Here is a 23,782-nt window from a genome sequence, read left to right as displayed (position 1 = left end):
TAAGAAATTATGAAAATAAATTTATTTAATTATCTATTTTTGTTTGATGTTACAATGCCAAATGAAAAATGAATCTTCTTTCTGATAATGCTCATCAATATCTATTGAATATATCATTTAATGGAATGTAATGTGTAAATTTGGCTTCATCGATTCTCAATTTTATTTAAAATGTTTGATTCTTTTTCATATTTGCAAATGAACTATGCTATAAACTTTAGCTAACGTTATTTTGCATTTGTAGTGTGCAAATTTTATGCTAAGCAAATTTAAATATATAATATTTGTCATTTTTTTTTAAAGATTCTATGTACAATATGTTGTATGGATTCGCATAAAAATATTCATGAAAGTGTAATGTTATTATTATCAATATAGTATGATTACGATTCGAACATTTTTCTTCAGGAAATTTTTATATTTACTATTTTACATAAAATATTTTTCCAGAAATTTTGTTCCAGATGGTTTCAAACCCGTTGCAGAAATCTATTTGTTACATCAGCTTGACAAATATTTTTTTCGTATTTATAATTAATTAAAATATATCAAATTTCTCAAAATTGAAGTAATTGTATGATGCTACAGAAAATTATTTTATACGAAATACATGAAAGATTATTCATTTGTAAAAACAATTAAAGAAAACTAATAAAGAATTCGCGATTATAAACGATATTCTCATATTTTACATTCAATAATCTGAATTGTTGCCCTAAATATACTTATATTCTTTTAAAATTAAATATATAAAATATTATTATTTCCATTATTATCAAAACATCATATAATTTTCGTATATTTTCGAATTTGTTATTTAAAATCTTATGAAACGTTTTATTATACTATATAATATATTTAGATTCATGTCTACTTAAAATTTCCTTTTACCAAATATGTGTAATGAATTTGAATCAGATCTGTCAATATTTAAATCTACTTACAATATTTGATTCTAACACTAGTTTTGGCAAATATTGTCTACTTTGAGTACTTACTTTGTAGAAGCACTAATAAAAAATTGATATATACAGTTAAACTTTGATTATTGAAGTATAGACTATTCTGAATTCGAATTGCAGAGATAAAATAGTGCACTATATATGTAATAAATAATTCGAATTAAAATAATATTATACTATTATATTTCGATTTTCAGAGGTTTTTACAACAGAATGGAGATAAATATATATAAAATCATAGTATAAAGATTTTCGAGTCATAGACTTTCGAATTACAGAAATTCCACTACATTATCAATATAACACCTTTCACTTTTGCTAAAAGATATGTAAATAAGTATCGTGTTTCGCTTCTATGTAACATTTCAATGAAAATACAAAATATTTTACAAAGTTTTGATTAATTCTCGTCAATCTTTGACTTTACAAATCACATTTTTTTTTTTTTTTTTTTTTTACTTTTCATTAGTGTCCTTGTAAATGCATTAACATTCTAATTTGCATTCATTTGATTATCTCGTTCGTGTATATTTATTTTAACTATTTTTAATAGCTAAAAATTCGTATATCTTATAAAAACAAAATCTTAATGATATATTGTATTTTTTACAATTTTTCCATTACATAATTGAATAAATTGGTATATATTCCTGATTTCTTGAAATGTATGTATATATATATATTCATGTTACAAAAAAATTTGATGATCTCTATGGTTTTCCACAATTTTCATATTACTTTAATTATTAATTCAGTATCAACAAAATATTTAAACGTCTTCGTTATTTATAGTCTCATAAAAAATCTTCAGAATGAAAAATGAGATGACACGTGTAACGGTAGGATTTTTTTTCAAGGTTATTAATTCTTTTTGGAAACCTATATTTTATTTTTTTTTTTTCAATATTTTTTTAGAACAAAAAGAAATTCAGTAACATTATAAATCTTATCATTTCAATCATTTAAACACGAGAAATTTATATTTTAAAAACATATTCTGAAATTACATGTTATATTTCAAAATAATAGTTATTTATATTGATTAGATTAATGCAATTAGAACTCATACTTTATATAGGAAAGATGTTGATTTATAGAATGATGCGATTTTTTTTTCTATCGAGAAAATTTTCTTAATTTCTTAATTTTTTAATAGATATATTATAAAATATTATTATAAAACATTCGTTTTTTATATGACGAGTGCTTTTAAATTTTTAATTCACTATTCTAGAATGATAAAAACACTTTTGAATATATACCAAAAATTTTCTGGACATTAAAATTTTATAAAAAAATTGACTTTGAGAAAAAAAATTCTACTGTTACATGTATTTCTTTAAATAATGTAATTCTGTTTATTTAAATGGTTCATCTTGAATATATATTTTGTAAAAAACTATAAGGTATCTTTTCAAAGTAATGCAATGTATTCAAATATTATATAACTTTTTTCTTTCTTAATAATATAAAGAAAGATAAATCGTTTACATTTTTTTTTATAAATTTTTCTCAAAATTTGTGTTGTGGAAAATAGAATAAAATTATAAGACATTGATGAAATATATCTGATGAAATTTTATAGTTTCAGAAAGGAATGATTTCTCAGAAATTATAATATGCTGAATCTGAATCCATAAATTGTTAGGATGGGATAAAAGATAAGATCTTTTTTTTAAATTTAGAATAAAAAATAAGATAAAAAATAGATAAATGGATAAGATAAAAAACATTTTTGCGAATTTTAGTTTATTTAATAAACTTTTCCAATTAATCTTTTTCCAATATTTTTATAAATCATATAGTCATACTATCTTTTTTTATCAAATCGAATTTGATTCATCATCATCAGGATTCTTTTTTGGCGAAATATATATTGTTTTACTTTTCTATTTTTAATGAATTTATTGAAAAGTATATCTTGATACTCGAAAAATTATAAATTAATCTTTTGTTTAAAAAATATAAATTCAAATTATTGAAAAATTATTTTTTCTTCGGCAGTAGGTTAAGAATGGAAGAATTTCAAAGCAGTATATCTTGACAAAAAAAATTTCATAATAATGAATCAAATTTGATAGAGGAAAATATTATATAATGTAATTCACAAAAATATTAGAGAAAAATTAACTTATTTACGAAGGTTTCGTAATTTTTATTAGGTCGGAAGATTTAGCACAAGAAACAAATTAGAAAACATTTCATTCTGAAATAATAAAATTTTATAGATGCGTTTCATTAAATTTATCTTATAGTTATATCTTATAATTTTTCTATAATTTTAAAGAAAAATTGTAATCTTGTAAAATCTTTTCCTATACTATTTTACTCCTAACACCTATTTCAAAAATATATAACAAATATTTTTCTCAAGAATAATTGCATTTATATCTTTTTTAAATTTATGTAAAAACATAAACAATTGAAATCAAAAGTTGTTCATGCTATGATCGCTTAATTTATATAATTTATAAATTCAGACAAAAATAGAATATTTTATAAATATAAAATGCCAAGTTCATAAATAAATTTGCTAAATATTTAGAAATTTTATTTAATCTTAGAAATATAAAAATTAATAAAAAAATTACCAATAATCAAATCTAGATTATAATTTTAATTTTAATAAGATTATAACTTGATTTATAATGATTGAAGTATTAATAAATTATATTTTATATATTTGTAATTTCAATAGAATTTTGACAATTTTATTAAGAATGTAACTATATTTTCCAGAACAGTTTCGTTCTATAATAAAAATATAAAACATGATAAAAATTTATTTATTTACAAATAATCATTGAACTGTTATCTGAATTAATTAATAATAATAATAATTTCTTTTCAGTTAATTTACATGTTATATGTACAGTTATATAAGATATCTTAAAAATATAAAAACATTATAGAATAAATGTGTATAACTAAAGATTCTTGAGATTTCAAGCAACATTTTTCCTTTGCCAAAAGGTTTTCTTTTCGTTACGATTTTGTTAACAAATTATCAACAAAAAACATTCATTCGCGTAGTCGAGCCGCGATGACATTGTATGCTGTTGAGCACAAACAAATTTAACACAATAAAACACAAAATAAATACAAATAAATATAATATATGTTGAAAAAAGCATATTAAATATTATAATTTATTTATTGTTTGAGATATAATTTTTTATCGATAAAAAAATATTTGTTATATTTAACAAATTTAATATTGCTTATTCATGGATTTAGGAATCTTCAATTAATGATATTTTCACATTTTTGGGATATATATTAAATATATATTCCATTATTACGTGAGAATATAATTGTAATTTAATAAATTTTACTAATATACAGGATATTTCAAATTAGTAATAATAAAAAAAAAAATTTGAAAGATTGTCTAGAAGATCATTCTAAAATAAAATTTGTCTTATAAATATTTTTAGTATATACATATGCATTTTTATACGTATATATTTATAGTGACTTAAAATCCATCTGCTATATAATGAAGTCACAAACTTAGTATCAAGTAATTTTCAAAAAAATAACAGATAAAATTAGCCACTACTAGGTTCTTGTGCATAAAACTTCAATAGCTGATACCTTTGTCAATATTCTCTATTGACCTATTTATGCTTATACATATTTCATAATCAATACTATGACATATTAGAAAATGCTAAAAGCGTCACAAATCTTTTCAAAGTCTTCTTCATCTTGAACAAGACTTTTTACTGAAGTGAATTCATTAATGTTTGAATAAGAGTTGGATGAATTTAAATAATAAATACGAATAACTACGTATGTATATACTTATATGAAAATGAGCGTAGTTGCAGCATCTTATCAAAATGCAGACTTTCTCATTACAAATATTTTAATTAATTATTAAATGATTAATAATAAAAATAAGACAAATACACAATGGATCATTTCATTAATATAAACGAAACAATTTCTCATATTATTTATATTTTATTTACTCTTATAAGATTAAAATTATTCCAATCATTACAATTAAATATTGATAATCATTGATAAATTAATCATTTTGGAATACTACGTACTTGGAAAATTTTGAGAAGAATGAAATAGAATAACAATATTATCAAAAAAAACTATTACTATAAAATTATATAAAAAAATTTATATTTTATATATATTTTATATATATGTTATTTTCATTATTTTTCTACAAATAATATTGTAGGTAACATAATAAAATTCGTAAAAATAAACTAACCCTCATAAAAGTTGGCAGTCATCGAATGGCAATCACGAAAATTTGAATTGACTCTCGCGCAGTATTCAAGAGACATGAGCGAAAGTGCATTTATATAATAAAATCATTGTAAAGAAAATTGTAAAAAATATAAATAAACATAAAGTAATTTTAATACTCCGAAATTTGTGTAACAAATTTATTTAAATAATAATGTGTTTAAAAGATAAATTATTTTATTATCTAATTTTTATTTTATTTTAATCACTTATTTGTTATTTGATTTATGCAGGAATTATTTTTAACAGGAAAACAAAGATATTTTCTTATTATATTATATTATATTATATATTTATATATATAAAATGATTTTCATAATTAAAACTTATATTTTAAAATCATAAACTTTAAAAATAGATTATTGTCAGTGATTAAGTTTACAATATTCATATTCCATAACATAAAATTAATCATTAAAATAAATTCTTGTTCAAATAATTATTAAAATAAAAATTTTTATTTTATTTTTAATTTCCTTAAATAATAATAATTTATTTAAATAACGATTCATTTAAAAGAATTATTTTAATATTTGTTATTTTGTTATATGATTACGATTCTATAAATAAGTTCTGTTATTTCGTTTCTTACGTACAATTAGATATTTTTTGATTTTATTAGAATAATATACGTATAAATGTTTTGAAATGAATTTTTCTTTTCACAATATTTTTGTTTTCTAAAGTTATTTTTCTTATATAAACATCTTTATCATTCATATTTTTTAATTTGATAATCAGATAAAATCTATATTATTATTATTATTATTTCATATATACGACTATTATTTATTAATTATTTTACATATTTATCATTTGAAAATAATTTATTTCTAAAATAAAAAAAGGATTTTTAAGATTTATTTGTAATCATCTTTATTTCAAATGAATTTATTTTTTTTATTTTATTTTATTTCAACTAAATTGTTATTTTTATTTCTTATTTTCATTTTGTATGAAAAATACTTTTTTAATTGTACTTATATACTTATACTTATACTTTTTTAATCCTTTTTTAATTGTAATAAATTCGTCATTAATAATAATTTATTCTCTTTTTTAATTTTAATTTTTATTCAAAAATTATGTAAATACAAAATATAAGGGACTTTCCAATCATGATTATTTTTCTATATAACCTTCAAGTTTTAGCTTATTGTTCGTTATTCCTTAATAAGTTATTAAGGAAATAAAATCGACAACATTAATATATTCAACTTTATAATATTCATTTCTAGTATGGAAATTAGAATGATTTAATTTTAATTGATTTATGTTAAATTACAATTATAATCAAAACATTAATTATAATAATACATCAAATTTAATACATCAAATTCATTTAATTTAAACTTAACATAATATAATAAATTGAAAGTACTATTTATATTATATATATATACTATAATATATATACATAAAATTCAAGTCTAGACTCGAAGACAACTTAAGAAAAAACTTATAACTTAATAACGCATTTCTAGTGCTGGATAATATATTTGGCGAAATAAATATTTCACATGGAACACATAGATTCCATTTAACTTGAATAAAATAATATTAAATATAAAAAATAAATAAGATATAAAATTTGGGTAAATAAAATATTTTTATTTTAATAATCATAAAATAAAATATTTTATTTTGATAATTTGATATAAAATAAATTTTAATCTTACTTAAGATTTTATCATTTTATAAATAATCATTTTTTTATTTGAAATCTAAGGATTTCGACTATTGAAGTAGCATAATAAAAAATATTTTTAATAAAATTCGATGTATTTTTTTTTTTTTTATATTGTTTTAGAAATCTAAGGAACTACTTATTTATATTACTTATTATTAGTTATAGGAGGTCATAAATAAAGAAATTATTCAATATTATTCAATATTTGCTGTATTAATGTATTCTTTTTTTTTTTGCATGTAAAAAAAAATTTTTTAAATTTAATATAAACTACTGTATATATACTCAAATAAAATATTTTATTTTTAAAATTATACGCGTATTTTAAAATAAGTAGAATTATTATTTAAATTATCTAGCTATATTTTTATTTTAGTTATTCTAAGGGAAGCAAATTTATAATTTTAAAAGAAATTAAAATAGAATAATGCGATAAATGTAAAAATGCAATGTATATCATATATTGAATCTCTAAATGTATGTTATTTAGTGTCGAAAAGATATATTCTGCTTCTAAAACAATCTACTTATTTTATTTTTAATATCTTTTTTTAATAAACAACTTATTATCTAGATTAAAATCTAGATGTTTTAATTATTAATTAAAATCTATTGAATTTATAAGATATTAAATATTAATATTAAAATCTATTATATATATATATATATATAAGATTTGTTATTTTTAATTATATATATAAGAATGCAACTTATATCTTGTCTATATATATGTGTGAATTGGATGTTATTATAGACGCGATTGTTTCATTTTTGTTTTACTTTTTACTTTTTTTTTTTAATTTTTTTTTGAAAACATCAATATAATTCATCTGTATAAGACAATTTATTCTTATTTCTTTTTATTAAATATATCCTCACTATATATTTTTTGCTATTAAATCATTTCTGAATCTATTCTTTAATAAAATGTTCTGATGATCATGCAGAAAAAAGACCTTGATAATATATAATCTTAATCTAACATAACGTAATCTATTCAATGTCGAAAAGACAGACATACGTTTCATTTAAGACTTATTTTATTAGTTAGTTTATTATTGTTTTTAACAAATAATAAGGAATGACTAGAATGAAAGTTACTTTTGAATGTTATTAAAAAAAAATGATTTTAACAAGATATTATATTTGATAACTCAAAGTCAAAATTCTTGAAAATAATTTTTCTAAAATTATATTTACTGAAAATTGTAATCTGTACTTTATATGAAGCATAAAATTTTAATAAACTTAACAAATTTAATTATTTATGTAATGATAATTTATACATGATGATTCAAACGAAGTTATATTATAAACAAAAATAAATTAATAAAAATGATATCAAAATAACTTTATGATAGTATAAATAAGAATAAAAAAATATTAAGTATGAAAAAAATTAAAGAAGAAATTAAATAATTAAATATTATTAAATTAATATATATATTAAAAATTTAACGTAACTATTTATGTTGTTTATATATATATATATGAATATGTTCATAATTGGTATCATTTTATATAAGAAATATTAATATTTTATTTTTTTTATTTCGTTGATGAATCATAGCACGTTTATATATATTTATGGATATTTGTATGATGCATAAGTTTTTTCATGTATACAGTGGTAATATATTTTTGAGATATTGGGAACATAAAAAAACATTAATTGAGTTATTAAGTTATAAGTAATTATTAATTGCAATGAAATTTAAATTACATTAGATGATAGTGATAAAAATAGATTTACAATAAATATATATGTAGAATCTCACTCTATTTTTATCTCGCTTTGTCTAATGCATAATTAAATATAATTTATTAAATAAATTACAATCTTTGTATACGAACTTTTATGCTTTGTTTTAGCATTTATAATTGATCATTCAAAAATTTCCCACGAATATGTTAGTATTCTATTTCTGAATTTATTTATACGAAACTTGTTTCGAGGCATGTTTCGTAACCAAGAATGTCATCTTATTCTACTGTAAAATTTGGAATGTTATGAATTGCTATCTAGATATTAAAACACGGAAGTAAAAAATAATCATATTGATAAAATTTCATATGTAATAAAATATATGTGTGTGTGTGTGTATGTGTGTGTGTGTGTGTAGTTTTTATTAATAATAATAAAATATTGTGAAAACTTACTTATCACAAAAGTTTTTAAATAGAAAAAAAGAATAAAAATGTATTTTTTTTTAATTGCTTAAATTTTTATTTTTATAAATTAACTTTTAAAACACTTTTTTTATTATAAATTAATATAAAATCACAAACATTTTATTTATTAAATTAAGAAATCAATGATTTTTTTCAAAATTGACAATAGATAAAATCAAAAAAATGATAATTCTATTATTTACAAAATTATTTGAAATTATAAATTAATAATGAATTAAATTCATTAAAATCTGTACAGTTTTTAAATTCGTAATTTATTTTCATTTAAATTTTCCTATCATTTACAATCTTAATACTTGATTTCATAATTAATAAAAGAAAAGAAGAAAAAAAGTATAGTAAAAAAAAAAAATAAAATAAAAATGAAAATTTTATTTTTTGAATTTTCATCTTATAAATAATACCTTATAAATAGATTAAAATTCTTTAATTAAAATGAACTTAAATACGAAATCAAATTAACTTTAACAATTAACAATCAACATTGTTACAATATGTATAATATTGTATATATATTATTAATATATAATATTAATAATTCAATAAATGATTATTATTAAGATTAAACTAACTTATGTCATATTTAAAATAATGTATTTTAATTAGATAGAAAAATCTTTCTATTGTCTTCATAAAAATAAAACAAAAATTACAGAATAGGAAATTTTCTTTATTGCATGATTTTTTTTTTTTTCTTGTAGTATAAGGAGATTTAATTGCCGCTTCTAAGCTTATTTTACTTCTTGTTAGAATATCTATTTTCTCGTTATATTATTTGTGTGTAATCCCGGAAAAAAAATATTACTATCCTCAAGTCTGAAATACTGCTACTAGAATTGCCAAATTTGATTCAATTTACCGAATACTATTTCGAACTTCTATTCTGTACACAATACAAATTTATTTCCCTATATAGTGAGACTTGTTTTCGGTTTCATTATTAGTCGAGTAATATATATCTCATAGGCATTATCATGTAGAAGATGCTATACACGTGAGAGTTATATAAATAAGCAAGTTATGTATAGGGAAATATATTCAATTTATATATTCATTTTAATTAAAAATTCTCTAGGGATAATTGATTTGACCCTGTCTATTAAGCAATGAATGTTACTTTTATTAAATAACAGGGATAATTATTTATAAAAAGATACATCAATTTCGATGATTTCCTGGAAATATTTCTCAACTTTTTTTATATATACTGTAATCATTCAGATATAGTTTTCAATACATTTATAGAAAACTTTTGATAAACTTGTATTTATGGATGTATGTATATCATAATTTACTTCCTATATAATAGATATATTATTGCTTTTATTTGGATATTTAATATATATTCTTTCCAAATAATATCTTATCAATAATTTGCGAATGACAAACGTATATATTGCGACAATAATAAGATCATTAAAGTATTAAAAAATTCAATTTTAACGAAATTATATGAATTTTTAAATATATAATTGTAATAATTACAATAAATTGATACAATGTCTAATGAAAAAAATAATTCATACTACGATGAATTATGAAAATTACAATAAATCAATGAAATCTAAATATCTAATCTATAACTCTTTAATTCTTTTTTTTTATTGTTTATTGTTTAGATTGTATAACGTACCATTAGACAAAAAAATCACTAAAAGTTAATTTAATTAATTTAACTAATTTAATCTAACTTAAGTTAAAACTCTTTAATTTTTCTTTTTCAGTATAGTTTATAAGAATTGTGCAGTTGTTATTAAACAATAAACAATAAAATATAATCTAAATCCATTAATTTTTTTCTTTATTGTTTAGGTTAAATTATATAGGAATATGATCATTGTTAGATGATCGTTTATATCATTAATGTTATGATGAATATATTTATAAAATAAATTCAAGAAAAGTTTTTTATAAATTATCTTAAAACAAATTAAAACAAGGAGTAATAATAATGTATGTTGTTCAGAATAATGATTTTGACAACATATTTCAAAATCATTAAAATCAATTGAAAAATAATTATTTTAAATATACATATATATGGGGTTTCAAAAAATCTGGGAACATCCATTAATTGAAAGTTTGTAAGATTTAAAACATTTAAAATTTAAAACATTTTTGTTTGCAAAAACTATCGTTACGGCATTTTTAACGAATTATTAACAAAAATCATCTAATCATGAAATTGCTGCGTAGCTTAATGGAACTGCGATAGCGTTAGCTATATGCCGCCGATTGAAATAAATTACTATAAACAACTATAAACAATATATTGAAGAATATATGCTTGAATATATAATAAATAATAAATATTATTTTTAACGATAAAAAATTATATTAAATAATGAATAAACTATAACATTCAACATACTTTCTTCAACATTTTGATTAGATTTATTCATGGCATATAGTCAATACTATCGTCATAACTTGATTGATAAACTATGCATAATTGGCCACTGCATTTTATTATAAAATTATTACAGAAATTTCCAGTTAACGGATGTTCCTATATTTTGTATTAATATATTATATTATATTACCTAACATGCATTATATATTTGATATAACTAATTGATAAAATAATAAATATTAAATTGATAAGAAAGTGGTATCCTTTTTTTTTGATTCTGGTAACAATAAGACAACAATTTCAAACATTTTGTTCACAATTTATAATTAAAATTATATAAATTCTTATATAATAAATTTTATGATATTTTATATTCATAAAATATTCTATTTTTATCTAAGGTAAAAATCAATGTAAGTAAAAAAGGACTTGTAGCAATTAAATGTAAGATAAGACAATTTTTAAGCATTCGAATTATATATGTGAGTTAAAAGAAGTCATAAATATAATTATTAATTATAAAAACGTTTATTATACATTTGACAAAAATATCGAACTGTAATAATCTAAGTTTGAATGCTAAAATTATTAATATACATAATGTCCCAAAAAATATTGAAATATTCGTTAACTGGAGATTCTTGAGATTTTAATTTCAATTTTCAATATTTCTTTGAGAATTAGATATAGAAAAAATTTTTTTAATAATTTTTCTTAATTTTTTTATTTGTTTTTAAATGAAGAATTTAGCCATAAAAAATTTAAGGAAAATTAATTTTTTTATGTAATATATTAAAACTTTTTTATTAATTAATCTTTTTATTAATTTTTTTAATTGAAAAATAATTAATTTACATTTAACAATTTACTATATATATAAACTACAAATCAAAATAGAATCAAAATATGTAGTATTTTTCGAATTTTTTGTTTCTTTATTTTTATCATGAATTTTGTTATCATGAAGATTATTATATTATATAATGTTTGCAATAATAAAAATTTCAAAAAAAAAAATGTAAAACATGAATTTACAATAAAATTATTTAAAGATATTGACATATTAAAACATATTAATAAAATATTATTGTAGCCATTTTTGGAAAATATGAATTTTACTAGAAAATTATTTGTAGCTAAAATAAAACCAAACATATTGAAACAATTATCTGTGATTGAAACATTGTCAATGATATGGAATTGACAATCGATTATGGATTATAAATAATTGCATTTTAATTGTATTAGTTTTTAAATGTAAATTAATATTCATATTTAATGTAATGAAACTAGAGCAAAAATTTTTCCAATTGAAGAATGTATATATATCAATAGATTCAATAATTTTTAAGTATCCAATAATATATATAGGACACTTTTAGAAGAAAATTTCAGAACAATACGAAAATTTGTTGATTGAGAAAGCAAAAAATAATTGTTCATAATATGAATATAAAACTATAAACAAACGAATCGAAAAGTAAACTTAGAAGAATTTTAAATCTTTTATAATTGATTATAGAAATTTAAATACGTTTACAATGTAATATCAAGAGAGACAATAAAGCTTGATAAATTCTGAATGTACTTGAATAAATTTTGTTTCCAATTTATCATTAAATATAGATATAAATTTATATTCAAAAAATAATAAATTAAAATGCAATCATTTAAAAATAAAGGAATCATGATTCATAGCAATTCTTTCAATCTTTTTTTTTTTTAAATTATGTTAAATGTTATTTTAATTTTTAAACTAATTATATTATATTTATAATCTAATTATATTTTTTGTAATGGGATAAATTATAAATAGCGCTTTTTTGATTATGCAGAAAATTATTTTATTTTTAATCTTCCTATGACAAAATACTGCGAGTAAAGTTTTTTTTAATATCCAAAAATATTTTTTAAATACTCAACAATAGCTACTAATTTAAAATTATACTTATTATAGATTTTATAGACTTTTTATTATAGATCATAAGAAGAAATAACAATATAATATAGAAATGATTATTGTATTGTCTTAAAATATAAGAATACTTCACTTAGAGAATTTATAATTACAAATTGGAGAAGAAGAGAATACTTTCTTAAGAAGATTTTAAAATTCTTAGGAAAGGATTGACTTCGGAATTTCAACAGAATATAGAAAATTAAAACAATATAGCAATTAAAACAAAAAATATAATAGATTGACATTAAAAAAAAAATTCTAACACATTTTTAATAAATATACTTTATTTTTATATATAATATTATATATTATTTTAATGTATATACTTTATTCAACATATAAAAATATATGAAATTAAATAAAATCAGTCTAAAAAAATTCTTACTTATTATATATAAATTCTTATTTAACTTTTAATCTAAAAGATTAACTCAAAAATGAGTTCATATTGACTCAGACACAATAGAAATATTAGAAAATAATAAAAAAAAATTAATTTGGATTCTAACTTTAATCATTTTTCATTATTAAAATGAAAAATTTGAAATATACATTTAAATTAACTTACTCAAATATCTGTCAAATTATATGAAATAATATTTCATGATATAAAATATGATATAAAATAATATTTCAAGTTTAATAGTTTATTAAAAGTTTAATAGTTTTAAAAAATATAAAATTTGATATAATTAATTTTTTTTCTTTTTTAGATGTATAAGGGACATGTGAAAGAAAACTTTGTTTTTTTTAATTAAATTATATATTTTTTATTACACTATTATTAAAGTCTTTGTAATATAAATCTATTATATTAAAAAACATTTTAATTTATATATAAAATCATATTACGTATTTTTAAAGTCGATATTCAAATATATATCCTTTAGCCTAAATCCTATATAGATTTACTAATATTCTAATAAATAATTTATCCTTTCTATATAGTATATTTATTAAAATCTTTGATAATTAGATTTAAAATAAATTTTTCTAAAATCTAATTTACATTAAATTCTTGTTTTATTTACATTCTATTTTCAATTAGATCATTACACACTATTAAGACGTTTATATTTAGGATCATAACGTGATTATATTTTCTAGAAAAGTAAGTCTAACACTATTTTTAAATAACAAATTAATAATAATTTATATCGCATTGCACAAAAAATAAAATATAAAAAAAATGAAAAGTACAAAATAAAAGAAAAAATAATAGATCAATATCCTCGAGATATTATCGTATTAAGATTGAAAAGTTATATTATCTATATATTATCAAAAACAATATGAAAAATAAAATATAAAATAATTATAGTCTAAATAATAAATATATTTTATTGTAGCAAGAGCAAAGTGAATAGATATTGAGCGAATCTTGAGCAAATGGATAGTATGAATTAGGCTTAAACATATTGCAACAATTATCTTGTCCATACGTATAAAGATTCTCATGTTCTCATTATAATTTCATTGAATTAATTCATGTGTTTTTTACATTTGAATTCTATAATTGGCTTTTTTTTTAACTTAATTTGAAACTTAAATTTTTTTACCTTATTTTATGTAATTTTATAAATTTCGACGTACATAATAAAATAATAATCTTAATTATCAATTCAATTCAATGATTTAAAATTTATCTACAAAATTTTGCATTCTCAAGGACTTTTGAAAATTATATAATCTTATGTTTTGAATTCTTATCCAATTGAAAATTATATAATGTTATGTTTTGAATTCTTGTCCAATCGAAAATTACATAATGTTATGTTTTGAATTCTTATCCAATTGAAGATTAATTATTTTTTACTCGTTTTTTTTTTGCAGTTAAAAAATTCCATATACATATGTATCCATATTTATGATATGCAATTATTAACTCATTGAAAAATATATTACCATAAATAATCACATATATATAAATAATCATAAATGATATGTAAAATTATCCTTATGATAATATTTTTTTCATTGCATCTTTTCTTTGCAATTATTAAATTAAAAGATTACATTTTAACTTTAATTATTTATATATTCTATAAAACAATTATGTTACGATTCAATTTGACTTGAATTGAATTATTATATTATATTATTAACAAAAAATTATAAAACATTTTATATATTTATATACCTTATGTATTTAAAACCAAGAAAAAATCAAACGTTGTCTTATTTTATTTAATTAAATTAAGATTATCTTTATATTTTTTCTTTAACCTTTTCACTTTAAACGCGGTAAATTGATATTCTATAAATTTTTCAGCATAGTCATTCATAATAATCGCATTGGATAATTCGCATAAGAAATAAACATATAATAATACAAAACTATGATTATAGAGATATTTATTTTATCTATATCTATGCCAATGTAGATTTTCAATTCGTTCAATTTTGCTATAATCTATTTTAATATATCTCATTTGTATTTTTCGAAAATATTATATTTTACGTGTGAATAAAAATGTCACTTTTCATTTGTCAATTTTCAAATGTCATTGTCATTTTTCATCTTTGTATAATAATTGCATTTTTCAAAGTATTATCATAGTATCTCCTATTCTTATTACAAATAAATAAGATATGTGTATGAGAATGCATATAAGTATGTTAAGTTCAGCATTCGTATATTATATTTTTTTTAAATACATTTCTGTCTCTATTATTCTGATATTTAAAAGCTTCCAATAATTTTTATTGATAAATTTACCAATCCAAAACGCTCCATTTTTTTCTTATTTTTTTTTTCTCTTCTTTTTTATTTTCATGTTATAATATCACAATATTTATAAACAATTCAATATTATTGTCATTCAGAAGAGTACTTAAAAGTATTCTCTTCTTTCAAAATAATTTTAAAAATTTTTATATTTACAATAAAAACCTATGCATTTATTTATATAAATATACTTTATTGTATCGGTAAAAAGAATATAACGTGAAGAAAATACGAATGAATTGTAATTTTGTAAATTTTTAAACTTGACAATTAAAATCAATAACGAACCCATTCGTATATACTTTACTCTATCATCAATAAAGTGGATACAGATGAACGCGAATGAATTCAGGTTCGCAACTGCGCAGTCGAGGTCTTCGGGTTATCTCACTCGAGCAGTATATAGCGATGAAGATTTATCATTTGTGAGTTGCGCTCCGTTTCACGCTGAATTTTTGCTAGACACAAGTCTGACAATCGAGCATACATACTCACTAATAGTATGTCCGTATTAATTGCGTAATCGATTCACACTACCAACATTTTCCTAATTAATGACTTACTAATGATTATTAATACTGTAAGGTTATTGAATTGTTACTGCAACATACATCTTTGTACTTCGTAATGGCAGAAGAAAAAGTCAAATAACTTCTATTATTTTTAAAATAGAACGAGAGTTATCCATATCCATTTTCGAGATGCAATGCATAATAAAATAAAGAAATACATTTATTCGAATATTTAGTAATTCAATCTCATCTTATCATAAAAATATTTTCATAATGAACAAAAGTTGATAGAGTGCTGATGTTCAATGAATGTAAAAGAAATGCATACAAAGAATTTTGCTTATTCGGGAAAACGTTATCCATAACAATCGCGATAAAATAATCTTTTATAATAAAAATTTAAAATATTTTCATTCGTTGATCTCATTATATTTTTGAATTTCAAGATTATCTCATAATGTTGAGACCGTAAGCTTATGTTACGATCTTCGAATATTGCACAATGGTGTCTTACTTGTATTGCTGCTCGAAAGACCATCTATCACTGTAGGAACTTTATAGTTGTTTATCTTATGAGCTCTAAGTGGTGATAGCTTAACTCTTTGAGCCCTGTGATTCTAACTGTGCTTCGAGTAACTGTATCGTCGCCGAAATCTATCTGCCTGTCTTCTCTATGACGACTCTCGACTCCACAGTGTCTTCTCTAAGGCTCTAACTTAACTACTCTTGTTCTCTAAAGACTAATCTTTCTCGAGTGATATAATTCGACTATTCAGTTTGACCACACAAATTCGACTACTCTGTTCTCCAAATTCGACTACTCAACTCGATTCCTATCTTCTTCGACGAACTAAAAGTAAATTCGATTATTCCTATCGCGAGTCTTGGTTATTCTTTTATCCTTGTATTTCGTGCAAATGCACAAAAAGAGAGATTAGAGGAACCAATCATCGAAGGGCGGTTTCAAGGGATGCCTTCGCGGGGTCGTGCCGTAGTACATGCTGGATCTTTACTTTCACCTTTATGGTGGTCTATCATATAGCACGCAAATGCAGTTCCTAAAATGGTCGTTGCTATGGTTTCTGTTCAAGCTAATATCTGAAAACTATTACGAAACCTATACCTGTTCTTAAATTACTGTAAAACTATTTGGCAGGAATTCGAACTGTTGATGATAAAATACGACCCGACCATTTCACGAGCCCGGGCCTTAACATGCCGCCCGCCTTGAAATCGCTTACGAATTCAACATTATAAATACATAACAATGCTTTCACTCTGTAGTGTCTAATCTCTCTATAACGCTTCATCCAGATAAGATGAAGTCTCTTGGTCCACTTCTCCTTAGTGGTCACTTGGATCCGAAGAGGATCCGCTGTCGTCCTATATTGACAGGATGCAGAGCTTCGTCGTTGGCCGCTTGACAATGTCGTTGGTCGTTCTCACAGTGGCCACGCGCGGAATACTATCCGTCCCCAGATGAAGCTGCATGATCTATCCATGCGTCATTGTAGAGGAGGAAGATTCTCTTCTCGTATTATCACCAAATCGTTTTCCCTAATGGCACCTATTGACTTGTACCATTTATTCCTCTGTTACAATTGTTGCAAATACTTTTTGTTCCAGCGCTGCCAAAAATGCTGGAACATTTGTTGAATTAATTGATATCGGCCGAGGCGGTTGATCTTGATTTCTCACAAATCATTCTCTGGTATCGCGGTCAATGCATCGCCGATCAGGAAATAACCTGGAGTCAACGGATTCAGGTCGTCTGGATCGGATGACAGAGAAGTGATAGGGCGGGAATTTAGACAGGATTCGATTTGCACTAGCAGAGTGTAAAGCTCATCAAACGTCATTTTTTGCTCACTAATGATACGTCGCAAATAATACTTGGTAGCCTACCGCACTCTCCCATAGTCCACCAAAATGTGGCGCGTGCGGGGGGTTTAGGCGCCATTCTATGTTATATTTTCCTAATTCGTTTGACATCTTTGTGCTGTACTCTTTATCTTTCAAAAGCACGCCCAATTCGTTAAGTTCGTTTCGTGCACCTATGAAATTTGTGCCATTATCCGAAACTATCGTCCTGCATATTCCTCTGCGAGCTATGAATCTTCGGAGATAGTTTAAAAAGGCAGTTTCAATGGAAAGATTCGTGGCTAGTTCCAGGTGATCTTTGTGATGAAGCATACAAAAATGCATAGATATGATTTTACTATAGTCTTACTACGGGTCTTTTCACGCATGAGAAATGGATCTGCGTAGTCAAGATCACAGGTAAAAAAGGGCCTTGCCGGTGTTACTCGGGTCGCAGGTAGCTGACCTATCACGCATTCTAAAGATCGTGGCTTTGCTCTAAAACACTTTATGTATTTCCATATGATGTTTTTCACCGAGAATTTGCAGGCTATGGGCTATTCTCTACTAGGTTATTCCTGGCTCAAGACTTTCTGTCGAAGAGGTCTTGAGTTCTTCTACCTGAATATTGCGTCGATGCTGCGTCCGCACGTCTTACAAGCGTGGTATGTACATGCCTTTGTGCAGTATCCTGATTGCAAACAATTGAAACAGAGTTTTGCCTGTTGCACGATTTTTACTCTATACTTAACTCTTTAAACTCTTTATATTTTAGTAAAGAATGGTTGCATGGACACACTAGACATGCCGAGGAAGCACTAACCATATGAGCCACTGCTCGCTCTGGTTGGCGTATCGGAGGATTCATTCGATGTTGCCGCTGATTATTCGTTCGAATATTATGTGGCCGTTGATTGTTCGCTAGAATATCACGTGGCCGTTGATTATTCACTGGGAAGCTCTCTAAGTATGTAGCCCGTATTTCTAGGAACTCATGGAACTTTTTGAATGTGGCATTGCGCTTCAAGGCTAATGATCGTTCGCTCCATTCGCCTAACGTTACAGAGTCTAATTTCCTCGTTAAATTCGCTAAGATCATGGTATCTCGCCACGATACTTCATCTAGTTTCTGTAGCGCGCGGAGATGATTCTTTGCATCATCAATAAACTCTCTTAACGCGGTAGAGGATCTATTTCTAATGGGTGGCAGTTCTAGAAATGCACCCGCATAATAGGCCGGAAGATTGGCGATTTTCTCATATCGGTCTTGTAGGCTCTCTCAAGCCACCTTGTAATTCGCTTCGGATACGCCCAAGGATTGAATCGTGCGAGCAGCGTGGTCCTTTAACGATGTCCGCAAATAATGAAATCTTTGCAAATCTGATAATGATTCATTATTTTGGACTAATGACACAAATGTGTCTCTGAAAATTATCCAATTCTTAACAGATCCATCAAAAATTGGCAACTTTATTTGGGGTAAAACTGCCACAGCCTGTTGCTGGGAGAGGGACGTAACCGATCCTGCTGAAGGGATACTCCTTTCTTTTCTTTGACGCGTGCGTGCGTCTTCTATAAAGTCCTCAACCGTGGACATTATTTTGAAATATTCATTCTCGAATTCAACGAGATAAATTGTGTGTAGTGATTCGGACTCAGTTTCTTGAACAATTTCCTCAATGCTTGTTTGAACATTCATGTATTTGTCGTACAAAGACTATACAGCTCATACCGGTTTTTGATTTTCGTAAGCGTAACTGATTCTTTCGATTCTTCGAAGAATTTCCTAAACCTCTGAGGCCTTGATCGCACGACGCTCATTGACTAGTGACCTTAACTGAGCTTCCATCTTTGCTAGTAAGGATGAGGATTAGCTTACCGGAATTAGATAGAAGATCGACGATGCCGAAATTGACTATAGTTAGAATGCTGAGTGATGCGGGACCGTCTGATACTGTAGTGCCGCTTGATAGGAACTCGATACAACTTCTCACTCTGATGATTACAATGACCTTCCTTTCAGGTCGAATCAGGAACGTACTGATAGTTCTCTGATGCTGAGATGAATCTTTTCTTGATAATAAGGATTCTTGACTATTATTCACCACTGTTCACTGTCTATTGAATTGAGCTCACCTTCGAATAATCACTCTTTGACTGTATCCGGCTGAATCCGGTTCGAAGGACCAAATGTTGAGATCGCAAGCTGGTGTTACGACCTTCGTATATTGCACAATGATGCCTTACTTGTATTGCTGCTCGAAAAACCACCTATCACTGTAGGAACTTTGTACTCGTTTATCTTATGAACTCTAAGTGATGATAGCTTAACTCTTTGAGTGATTCTAACTGTGCTTCGAGTAACTGTATCGTCGCCGAGATCTATCTATCTGTCTTCTCTATGATGACTCTCGATTCCACAGTGTCTTCTTTAGCTCTAAGCTATAACTCAACTAATCTTGTTCTCTAAAGACTCTAATCTTCCTCGAGTGATATAATTCGACTATTCAGTTTGACCACACAAATTCGACTACTCTGTTCTCTAAATTCGACTACTCAACTTGATTCCTATCTTCTTCGATGAACTAAACGTAAATTCGACTATTCTACTCGATTCCTATCTTCTTCGACGAACTAAATATAAATTCGATTATTTTTATCGCGAGTCTTGGTTATTCTTTTATCCTTGCATTTCGTGCAAATGCACATAAAGAGAGACTAGAGGAACCAATCATCGCGTCGAAGGACGGTTTCAAGGGATGGGCCTTCGCGGGGTCGCGTCGTAGTATATGCTGGATCTTTACTTTCACCTTTATGGTGGTCCATCATATGGCGCACAAATGCTCATAAAATGGTCGTTGCTATGATTTCTGTTCAAACTAATATCTGAAAACCATTACGAAACCCATACCTGTTCATAAATTACTTGTAAAACTATTTGAACTGTTGATGACGAAACACGACCCGATCATTTCACGAGCCCGGGTCTTAACACATAATATCTCAAAGAGATCATTGAACTTATCTTGATTAAAATACTATGAAATCAAAAATACATAATATTTTAAAAAATATTTTTCAAAAAAATATGACTTCAATTTTTTTATTAAATAAAATTCTTTAACAAATTTTTAATATTGCAATTCGTAGATTATGATTAAAAATTACAATTGCAATTAAAAAGTGATTAAAGCATGTATGCTATAATGTATCCAATATTTCAATTAACAATTATTTTATATTCAAGTAACAATATTTCGATTAAATTTCGATTTTTATTTATGCATAGCTTGTAATCCTTTTAATTCCCTGGATTTACCTGGCTAATATTATTTAGATTTATTTACTCTCCGAAATTATATTTGTAAACATTATAAAAAAAAAAGTATCTATATTGATTTAAATAAAAGTAAATAACTTTTTTACTAAATAAAATAATAAATATTAAAATTAGAATGGATGCATTTTATGACAAATTATCGTTCTAATGAATAAATTCGAAATGTTTACAAAACAAATTCATGATACATTTGAAGAACGGAATGTAATATAATATAACCATTGCTAATTTATTTGTTTATTTGTTTTATCAGAACATTATTTCATCAAAAAATATATCCGCAATTTAAAATAATTTATCTTTCAAATACAGTATTATTCAAATAATATTATTTAAAATAAAGTAACATAAAATAAAGAATAAAATTTTATTTGTATAATTATTTGATATTAATTATAATAATAACAATATTAAGATATATTCAATAAAATTCGATAATATCCAATTCTGTGTTGACATATATTTTTTAATAAAAAAAGCAATATGAAATCAAAATTATTGTATAAAAAATAGAAACTTGATATATGATAAATGCTTATAAATTGAATGTTATTAAATTATATTACTTATGCATAAATATTAAAATATGCAAAATTAAAAATATCTTTTGATATCTTTAGAAATTTAGACGATTATAGTATATAATTATAAAAAAAATTATTCAGAATGTTATTATTATTTCTTTTTTAAAATTAATTTTAAACTTTAAATAAATTTTAAAGAAAGAATTTCGAGAGAGGAAATATTTATAATGTCATTTTTTTCAGGTATTATTTTTTTATTTAGAAAATACATGTTTTTTTTTATTAAGAAAGCATATATTTTCTTGTATTATTTTATTTAAGCGTAAGAGTGATAAACTTTTTTCCTGTCAAAGTTATATTTTTAATCAACAAATTTTATTATAAATCGAAACATTAGTGATTTTAAATGTAAGAATGTAAGTAGAAGAAACAATAAAAATTTAATAGTACATAGTCTACAGTCAGTATTCTCTCTAAAAACGTTCTAAATTGAATTATTTCATTCCAAAACGTTATTCCAACTAATAATATTTTCTCTGATCATAATATTGAAATATATTGATAAAATAATAAGATTGACAAAGTTTAAACAATAGTTCAATCGATACAAATTTTGAAAGGAAAGAAGAGTAAAAAGAAAATATATTTTCTGAAATATTAATGAAAAATTTTCAGCATCATATATTTAATACAAACATAACTAATATATAAAATATTCCCGGATTAAACGATCAAATTGCAAACCGCAGTATGTTCTATGAGTAAAAATAAGAAAAGAATGTTATATAAATATAGATCTGCGAACGATTTATTATCACGTTTTATTACGTTAAAGAGAAGTTTATGTTTCCATTTCAAAATGACATTTCCCAGTTACGAATACAAGCTTAATATCTTAGGTAAACTTAGGACATATCATTCTCTGAATTTCATCTTTATCTTGCTTTAGTTCAGTGAATGCATTATTAATTCATTCTATTAATTATTAGTCGCGAATTGATACATAATCTTTCACTGTTCCTCAAATAAAAATCTCGCGGTGTAAGATCTGGCAATCTCAAGAAGTGTCCTCTTCGACCGATCCATCTTTCGTGAAGATGTTTGTCTAACCATTCTCTAATAAATCTCGCGTAATTTTTATAACTTTTTTATAAAACATTGGACCTATGTTTATATAATATTCTTTTCTTATTTTTACTTATAGAATATATTGGTACAATTTGATTGTTTACGCATATGTATACATTGAAGTATATTTACATTTCTATATGTCTTTCTTACTAATACAATTTCGTAATAGTTATTATTTGTCCAGTAAAGATGACGCATCTATATCAGTTCCTAATAGGATATCTCCAGTAATAGGATGTATTAATATAAAATTT

The sequence above is a fragment of the Apis florea genome, unplaced genomic scaffold, assembly GCF_048593485.1.
Source record: "Apis florea isolate Af1SG1 unplaced genomic scaffold, ASM4859348v1 contig_3758_pilon, whole genome shotgun sequence".
Taxonomy (NCBI): domain Eukaryota; kingdom Metazoa; phylum Arthropoda; class Insecta; order Hymenoptera; family Apidae; genus Apis; species Apis florea.
The sequence above is the reverse complement of the archived record's forward strand: the minus strand, read 5'-3'. Positions refer to the sequence as shown.